Source organism: Ursus americanus, chromosome 8 (assembly GCF_024610735.1).
Source record: "Ursus americanus isolate L20-20 chromosome 8, mUrsAme1.1.p, whole genome shotgun sequence".
Classification (NCBI taxonomy): Eukaryota; Metazoa; Chordata; class Mammalia; order Carnivora; family Ursidae; genus Ursus; species Ursus americanus.
The window spans coordinates 34,077,139-34,087,420 of NC_142134.1; the positions used below are offsets into that span (position 1 = coordinate 34,077,139).

At 34.8% G+C, this 10,282-nt stretch overlaps 1 long non-coding RNA gene across 2 annotated transcripts in view; it reads right to left on the reverse strand.

Moving 5' to 3' along the window:
• LOC148109562 (uncharacterized) overlaps nucleotides 1–9,786 on the reverse strand; it is a 72,682-nt gene extending 62,896 nt beyond the window's left edge. For both annotated transcript variants that reach the window (XR_015725403.1, XR_015725402.1), the window contains exons 1-2: nucleotides 9,346–9,786; nucleotides 4,028–4,115 (exon numbers count right to left, since the gene is read on the reverse strand). This is a non-coding gene — a long non-coding RNA (uncharacterized LOC148109562). The remainder of the gene's footprint in view (nucleotides 1–4,027; nucleotides 4,116–9,345) is intronic.
• Between the last annotated feature and the right edge of the window lie 496 nt (nucleotides 9,787–10,282).

The window sequence follows — 10,282 nt, forward strand, 5'->3', positions numbered from 1 at the left end:
AACAAATGAGCATAGGGAAAAAAGAAAGAGAAGAGAATCAAAAAACAAAATCTTAGCTACTGAGAACAAACTGATGGATACCCGAGGGAAGGTGGGTGGGAAGATGGGTGAAATGGGTGATGGGGATTAAGGAGTGCATTTGCGATGAGCACTGGGTGATGTATTGTTGGATCACTATATTGTACACCTGAAACTAATATAACACTGTATGTCAACTGTACTGGAATTAAAATAAAATTAACAAAAAAGAATTAAAAAATGTGTGCCATGTAATTATGTGATGCCTGCTGATAGGGATAAGGAATCTTAGGTGTGTCTGACTATTTCATAGAGGGCAATCAGGCAGACCCTCTATGAAAAGGTCACATTGGAGCAAGTTAACAAAAAGAAGTATAGGAGTGAGCACCTGTGGTGGCATCAGGATGGTTTCAGAGACAAAAGGGCAAGTGCAGAGGCCTTGAAATAGGAATCTTTTTGGTGTTTTCCATGCCCAGAAAAGAAGCAAATATTACTGAAGAGAATAACCAATGGAAAAAAAGGTTGAAAATGAAGTCAGAGAACCGGATATGTGGTAGGGAGAAGACTACACATAGCTTTTTAAAGAATTATAAATACTTTGATTTATACTCTGAATAAAATAGGAAGCTATTGTACTTTGTAAAGACTGTTAACATGATTTTATTTTGTTTTTAAAAGATCTCTGACTGCTATGTAGAGACCACATGTTGGAAAGAGAGAGAACAGTTAAGATAATATTAAAATAATCCAGGTGATAGATTACTCCAGTTTGCACCAGAACAAAAAGGGTGATTGGATTGTGTATGTATCGGTGTGTGTGTGTGTGTGTGTGTGTGTGTGTGTGTGTGTGTGTTTGTTTGCAAATTATGTGAAAGAAAAATATTTTTGGTATTAAGATGATTTGAACGTAGGGTAAAAGAAGGGGATCAAAAATAGTTCCAATTTTTGTGAGTGTATTTGTGTGTGTCTTTATGCATATGAATGTGTGTGGCACAGTATCTAGTTAATGTGTGTCCACCAACTGAAGTGTCAGAGTGTGGGAGAATAGTTTTACTGAAAGGATGTTTTTTGTCCTGGATTAAAGTTTGAGGTAACTTCTAAATGTAGATATCATGTTTGCAGTTTGACACACAAATCTGGGTTTAAAGGTAGAGTCTTGTGTGAAGATGAAAAGTTTGAAATCCTTAGCATGTTAATGATATTCGCAGACACGAAACTCAAAAACACTCAGTATTGAGTACAAATAAAAAAGAGAATGACTCCTCTAAGATGTAGAGGCCTACATCTTAGAAATTGGGTAAGAATTTACAGAAGGAACTGAGTAGAAGTCACACATATTACAAGAGAACCAAAATGAATAGTGTCCCAGAATTCACATGAAGAAAGTTTCTCAAGAAGGAGGGTATGATGAACTTTATCAAATACTCCTGACAGTTCCAGTAAGATGAAAGCTAAAGGTTTTGCATTAGTTTTGGCAAAATAGAAGCCACTTGTGACCTTGACAAGAAGTTTCTTTAAACTAGCAGGCAGGATGGTCTGACTAGAATAATTTCAGGTAATAATTGGAGGTGAAGAAATGGAGATAGTGCGTGTGAAGATGTTTATTTGTTTGTATTTCAAGGGGAGATGAGAAATGAGGTAGTTGCTTAAGGGAAAAGCAAGATCAAGAAAATATATATTTTTTTCTCTTGGTATGCAGGAGATGTTATAGTGCCCTTTACTATTATACTTCTGGCATTTGTTTGTTCAATCAGAATGATGGTTAAGAGGAAGAATATAATTCCTAGAACAATGTCATTGGTGGCAAGAAGGGATGAAATTGAATTTACAAAGAAGGTTGTTGTATAAGTGTTTACCCATCCTAACAATTCTTAAAGCAATTTATGTGGAAGCAAATTTATTTATGTATAAAAAGAATGTGTGGAATGTCTTTTTTAATTGCTCCTATTTTCACTGAAAAATAAATAGCATGTTTATCAATAGAGTTTAGGGGCAGAAGAACACTATCTGGAGGTTTGAAGAGATAAGAGAATTTGTGAAAAAGGCACCTAGGAAAGTGGGAAAGTGGAGTAGAAAAATGAGGCAGACAAATTGGGAAACACATAGAACTTACTAAGTATTTTTGTTTTTGAATATAAAGTGAGTGTAACCAGTGCAGTTTTCTGAGGTTTTCAAACATATCCACCCACCTAGAATTGGGTACAAAGTAGATAATACTTTGGAGTTAACCAGAGTAGGGATTATGACTTGTAATTGACCATTGTGTAGGCTAAACTGAATGGACTTTGTTACACTTTTATATTAAAAATGAATATGAGATTATTTTTACTGGAGAAAATGTAATTTCTTTTTCCCTATGTTTGAATCCATAATAGCTGAGAAAGAGAGAAGAGAGAGAGAGAGAGAGGTGGGAGGATTTCTCTTCCCTTTGTTACCATTCTTACCTTGTATTATTTTAAGGTCTGATGGAAGCAAAATCACTTTTTTCCCCTAACTGCATTTAGGGCTAATTTTCCTAATCTCATTGATGCAATTTAAGGTCAATCCCATGGCTTTTTTTTTTTTTTTTACCTTTTTTAAAAGATTTTATTTATTTATTTGAGAGAGAGAGCACAAGATGGCGGGGGGGGGGGGGCGGGGAGGGAGGTGGAGCAGCATCCCCACTGAGAAGGGAGCCTGATGTGGGACTCGATCTCAGGAGCCCGGGATCATGACCTAAGCTGAAGGCAGACGCTTAACCCACTCAGCCACCCAGGCACCCCCTTCTTTTCAATTTATTTAGTAAAATTCTCCAATCTCTTTTAGTTAAAAATAAATCCATTGTATTGATTAAAATATATACCTATTTGTAATGATTAATTTTATGTGTCAACTTTGTTAGGCCATGACACCCAGGTATTTGGTCAAACACCAAACACAAAACTGTATTTTAAGTATACCAAAATTAAAGTAAAACTAAAAAACCAGTCTAGATGTTTCATTAGGGTATTTTTTAGATAAGATTAACATTTGAATCAATAGATTTTGATTAAAAACAGAACTATAATCCAGCAATTACGCTATTATGTATTTACCCAAAGAATACAAAAATACTAATTCAAAGGGATACAAGCGCCCTGGTGTTTATAGCAGCATTGCCTACAATAGCCAAGATATGGAAACAGCCCATGCGTCCATTGACTGATGAATGGATAAAGGTGTGTGTGTGTATATATATATATATATATATGGTACATATACACACATACATACACAATGGAATATTATTCAGTCATAAAAAATTAAATCTTGCCATTTGCTATGATGTAGATGGAGATAGAGAGTATTATGCTAAGGGAAATAAGTCAGACAGAGAAAGACAAAAACCATATGATTTCACACAAACGTGGAATTTAAGAAACAAAATGAATGAGCAAGGGGAGAAAAATGAGAGCTAGGGGCAAACCAAGAAATAGTCTCTTAACTACAGAAAACAAACTGATGGTTACCAGAGGGGAGGTGAGTGGGGGGTATGTCTAATAGGTGATGGGGATTAAGGGTCACACTTGCATTGAGCACAAGGTTTCGTATGGAATTGCTGAATCACTGTATTGTACACCTGAAACTAATGTTTAATTACACTGTATATTAATCAACTGGAATTTATTTATTTTTTAAAATATTTATTCTTTTTAAAAAAGCTTTTATTCACTTATTTGAGAGGGAGAGAGAGAGAGAAGAGGAGGAGAAGGAGAGGGACAAGCAGACTCCAGGCTGAGTGCAAAGCTAGACATGGGGCTTGATCCCAGGACCCTGAGATCATGACCTGACCTGAAATTAAAAGTAGGATGCTTAACCAACTGAGCCACCCAGGCACCCCAATCAACAGGAATTTAAGTACAAACTTAAAAAAAAAATTGAATCAGTAGACTGAGTGAAGCCCACTACCTTCCATTATAGCCTCATCCAATCAGTTGAAGGTTTTAATACAAAAAAAAATAAAATTCCCCGGAGGAAGAGGAACCTTTACCAGCAAACTGCCTTTGGACTCAAACTGCAGTTCTTCCTTGGGTATCCAGCCTGCTGGCTTCACCTGCAGAATGTAAACTTGCCGGCCTCTATAATCACAGGAGGAAATGTTTTAAAATCTCTCTCTCTATTTTATAGTTAGATGACAGATGATAAACACTTAGATACATAGATATATAGATCATTGATATATATACATAAATACACACACACACACACACACACACACACACACACACACACACACTCTATTAGTCTGATTCTCTAGAGAAACCGGATTAATAATAGGCACATTCTGAATTACATGGAGATAAACTTATATTCTCCCTCTGCCTTAGCATGCTCCATTTTAGACTTCTGAAGTGGTGGTAATTGATTCTCTAATTTTCCCCAATCTAATGCTTCTTTGCCTCACAATCTCTTCAACTTGCTAAACCTGGTTAATGATCCTTCCAATGTTGGAGAAGCAGCCAGGGCAGTCCCAGTTGACTAGTACTGTAATGATCTGTCACTGACATTCTCTAAGTTCTAGGTAATCAGACTCTGTCTTTCATGGAATGCTTTGTAGACTTTTCAAACTGTCCTTTGCAGGGGACCCCTCACCTGTGTCTCACTTAAGAGAAGATATATTTCCACCAGACGGCCACTTAAAATTCCTCGCCTAACTCTCTTGATAGGGTCCATGCCTCCTTAGGCAGCCAACTGAGAAAGATGTAAAAATAGCTGCCCCCCAGCTTTTTTCTTACTCCTGAGAGACAGCCCTAAGCCTTCCTTGCCCCAACATACTCTCGGAGCTGTCCTCAGGAAGGTGCCTCTCCAGGTTCTGTCCTTCATTAAGTCCTCCTGAAAATTACCCTTCGAGCTCTGTGAGCAGACTCCAGCCCACAAATACCAAACTCTGCTCTTTTCATAAAGCCCTTTTGGCTAAACTTAATGCAAGATTGCAAATAATTCTTTCCCTTTTTCCATTGTGAGAGAAGAGTATGGATTGCAGAGTTGTGATACTCACCAAGGAAATTCTAGTATCCAATTTATTGAGGTTTTAATTTAAATCATTTTTTTATATCCACCATCCGAAATGGACACCAGTATTATAAAACGTAACCATTAAACCTAAGTGAAGCAAATGTTTTCTTTTCATAATTTCTGTTTTCCTTTGTGTATCTTCGGAATTATAAATTGCAACTCTAATGTTATAATATGTAATTCTAAACATAAATATAAATACGTATCTGATCCTTTCTATTCCAAATAAGAATGTTAATTCCAAGGTTTTGCTGTTTATGTTGTTTTGTTCTGTTTGTGTTTATCTCCACTTTTAAATTTGTTCATTTCTCGAATAGGGCTATTCTCCTTTATTCCTTTAGGGTTTAATTACATTTTCATTAACTACTGGAACAAAAGTACATAAATACATAATAAACAAACACAGAATTGAACAATTGTCTGAGGACCCTGGAAGTTTATCCTGATGATCTGAAGCAGGGATGAACTCAGAGAAGTGACTTCATAGCCACTCACACTGGGAGAATCAAATTGGGACTTGAGCACGAGAAAGTTTGCATACAAACTGAATTTTTAGCCATTATGGGAAGTAGAGATTGAGTTTCTGTTGGAAACTGAAATATGTGTTTCTCTTTTTGACGGTTAGAATATATTTTTTCCTTTTTCAGAAGCTTTCCTAAGAATTTTGAAAAGACGTTGTAAGAAGGGATTTTTGTACCCACATTCACTGAAGCCTATTTTTCTTATTGCTGTGCTAAGACTTTATAGAAACTAATTCTCAGTTGGAAAAAAATCACTAAAATATGTATTATAAACATGATCATTTTTTAAAATGCAGTTAGTGCCTCTCACAGCCTATGTTTTTTATGAGAATGTAGCCGGATGACTTATCTTGTGAATTTCCCCAGAAGCTAGTCTGTTTGTCAAGAAGTAGCAGGAGGGCAAGGAATTAAATTTTTATTAGTGCTATTGTACAAGCTTATGTGAAAAACATATACAAAATACATGTGTATTGATTTATTTTGCTTAAATTTAAACCAAAATGTAAAATTTTAAGAAAGATGCAGAAATTTAGTTTAGTGTTGTATTTCCCTTAATTTATTTGAATTTTTAATTTTATACTACAGAACTAGACATTTAGAAATAATAGAAATGATGGCATTTTATTCCATTAATAATATTTAGATAAAAGGGAGCTTTTATAGAAGAAATATTAAAATTTGAGATATGTTTTGATAGTTTGCTTTAGCTAAACTTATGACTAATTTCAAGGTATTTAAAGGGTTCTTTATGCAAACACTTATTTGTGGTAATGATTTAGTATGCACATTTAGTGGATATCAATTATAATATACATATATTACTAAAGCTGCAAAAAAGATAAAATGATTCAATTCGGAGGAAATAAAGGCTACAACATATTCTCATCAAATTGTTAAATCATGATTTTTTTTTCTGGATAACTTCTTCTGACAACATGCTTGGTGCTAATCTCGATTTCCATTTTCTGTCCTATTTTCTTTGATCCAACAACTTTATGGAACACTCCTTCTTCCAATGGGATAAGTTTAGTCTGTACAGGAAGCTTGTAGAGTCAGAGAACAGAGAAGTTGTGTTGTAGACAAAATATAAGGATAAGTAAAACTTTGTGGGAGGTGAAACTCTCTAGTGGTGCTCAAATAAAGCAGATGTATAATCAACTGAACCTTGAATACACTCTAAGAAGTTCATATTCAATTATTATTAAAATTAAATCTTCATCAGATTACTGATTTTTATTGAAACATTCAGTATTTTATACATTTTTGTTGAATTTTCTCTGTGCTAGACACTGCATTAGGCGTTTGTAGGATTCAAAAACCAAAGTGGATATTATTTCACAAAATTTTGATATGACTCATCTATTGGAGAATCCATACTGGGGTACTGCCTAGGACACATAACATGTATAATACACTATGTGTTAGAGACACTATAAATTCATAGTGATAGCATTGTAATAATTACTGGATTACTGAGTTATAGATAATTTCTGAATCCAAAAGATATTTTATAACCATGTGGTCTTTTTAAACAATTGGTAGAAAATGTCCCTTCTTTAAGATTTTTGAACTTGGAGACCAAAGGTTTTTTGGTTTTATGTGTTCCTCATAGTGGCTAAAGCTCAGCAGATACTGGTTGCCTGGTTTTCTATAACATATAGAAAGTTAATGTGTAGAAAGAGAGGAAAATGAATTGGAGCTACAGAAAAATATAGAGATCGCAAGTAGATAGAAAAACCCAAACCCAAACACACTCTCTAGCCCTAAGTTATCAAATTCCCAGCTGTGAGTTTGCTCAACCAGACACTTTTTGCTCAACTCCCCTTTATATTTCATGAAGTAGCCCTGTGTCCCAACCGTAAATCTCCCTCACCCACCCTTTTTTGTTTCACATGGTTAAAGTTGATTTCAGTCACTTCCAATTAAAGTAGTACTTATCAATACAGGACATAATATTTTTTTATACTAAGAAGAAATATTTTGTGAAAACAGAATGACATACTCTGATCTGCAGGAACCCTATCACTCAATTCCAATTTCAGCCCAGTTTTTGCATACATGTGCCATTTTTCTCAAAATAAGAATTCAGAATGAATGAGTTGTAACTGAAAACATAGTGGAATGCATTCAAATAATCTAAACAAAATAGCCTACTAAAAGAAAAGACCTAATTCTCACACATTCAGTTATGTTTGCGATAAAAAAGAATATAAGTGACACAGACAAAAATCTTGAGAATTGGCTTTTAAATATTATATATTGTAGGTTTTTAAATATCTTTTAGGATGACTTGTGTATTTATTAATAATATGGTTATAAGACTACTGTGAATAATTATCTTGAGTCATTATATATTCACATTGCTACACTCCCACTCCCATTTGCCCCATGTTTTCAAAGTTGTTGGCAATATTAATATTTTAACTACTGTTTTGTTTTGCTTTTTTAAAGATTTATTTATTTACTTTAAAGAAAGAGAGAGTGCACATGAGCGGGGGGAGGGGAAGAAGGAGAAGGAGACAAGCAGACTCTGCATTGAGTGGGGATCCCCACGTGGGACTCAAAATCAAGAGTCAGAGGCTTAACTGACTGAGCCACCCAGGTGCCCCTTGTTTTGCTTTTAATAAGGAAAAATCAAACTGTCCAGCCTCGAGCCTTATGCCATCTCACTAGCTACATTCTCTTTCTCTGTCTCTTTCTCAGGGATAACCCAATTCTCTTTTTGTGCTATGATTAATCATTTAGTGAAGATCTCATTGTCAGTTCCGAGTGGCTTCACAAAATATTTCTTCCCAGTATATGCAGTACTCTCATCAAGAGGAATTCTAATGAATAACACTACCCTTGCACCATTAAAGTATTTATCAGATAACAATATGCAAGAACATTTGAGCCTAGTGGGGTATTGTGGTCAATACCAGTCAGGGTTATTGGTTGCAAGCAATAGAATTAACTCTGGTTGATATAAGCAAGAAGTAGAATATTTCAAAGGTATGGGAATGTGAATGGGTCACTAAAAGGCTGGAGAAGTAGTTTTTAAATAGGGCCTCATCTAGCACATCTGTGGAAGTTAATAATTAAAAATAGTCAGTCAGTGCATTTCACCCCCTCCTGTATATCACCATTGCCAGTAGATACAGCTGTCCTTGCTAGATACCTCTTGAGTATTACAATTTACTCTTTCTTTCCAATTGAGTCACTCAATCAAGAACCTAAGTCGTTGGCAGGAGAGACTAGGCTATCTATCAATGTCCTGTCTGGGGGGGGGGGGGAACAGGAAATTGGGGAATAATGTCCAAGGGGAATAATAGAAAATTCCCACAACTTGTTAGCAGATTAAAATGTCCTATGGGCAAGAAATGACAAATGCTGGATCCCTATTTACTACAAAAATTAAAGACATGGACAGCAAGTAATAATAAAGAATAAAATAAGAAGCAGGAAGAATCTTACAGTATTTTTGCTCAAGTATTTTTAATTAAGTTTGTTTAAAATCCATCTGATTTGTTCTAATTAAAGAGTATATTAAATCAATTTAAGATGCACTTTATTCATGAAATGTACAGCAATTAAAAATAGCAATATTAGTATTCAGGAGTATGAAAGAAAATAGTTGTACTGCACTGGTCAGGAATGCATAAACTAGGAAAAACCATACTGGAAAGTTATTTGATAATAAATAGAAAAACATATAAAATATACATATCTTTTGATGGAGCATTTCATGTTAAGGCCTTATAATTACATGAGTAGGGATATGCACTATGCTTACCAATAAATATGATCTCCTGAGAGTCTTTGCCCCACTCTTAACACTCTCCTTCCGCAATCTTGATTGTTCATGACCAGCCTGCCAGCAATTCCTATTTCCTCTTGTTCCAGAATTTGAACACAACGTACAATTCCCACTGTTGCCTCCCCAGTAGAAGTCCATCGATTTTGGCCTTGAGCATTGAAGCAATCTCCTAACTAAACTAATCTCACGGCTTCTCTGTCCACATATTACTCTATCCTTAACTAGATAGCCAAAATAACACTAATTCAGATCATGCTACTCCTTTTTCTTCTTAAAGAATTCCCAAAAGACTTATAGCTTCTTCCCCAGTAAAAGGAAATTCTAAGTATTGACCTTAAAATTCAACATGACCTGACCCTCTGCTACCTCCTAATGTCATTCCCAACTGTCCTTTCATGTCTACTTCAATCCAGCACTTTGGCCTCATACCCATGGTATGCTGCTGCTTTGGGACTTTGTACTTGCTGTTCTCTTTCTGGAATGTTCTGCCAGATACCCATGTGACTGGTTTTTGATTCATGTCTTCATCAAAATAGTTTCTCAGAGAAGCCTTTCCTGATCATTGTAATATTTCACAGAGCAAATCCTGATAATCTGTATATGCTTTTCTAGTATTTAACACAATACAAAATATTATATTTATACTATTCTATATCATTTAGTATTGGTTCTCACCAAGTAAGATTGCAGATTCTGTTAAGGGTAAAGATTTCTGCCTATTTTTATCACTAGTATTTCCTAATAACAAAGCATAAGAATAGAAAGTTGGAAATAAATCTCTAACAGATAGATAATTGATTTTGATATATCATACAATGAAGTCACTAAAATATTATTGTACAAGAATACTTATTAACTTAGGAAATAATTTATTAAATAATTTTGTATTAAATTGTTTATGATAAACTTTTTA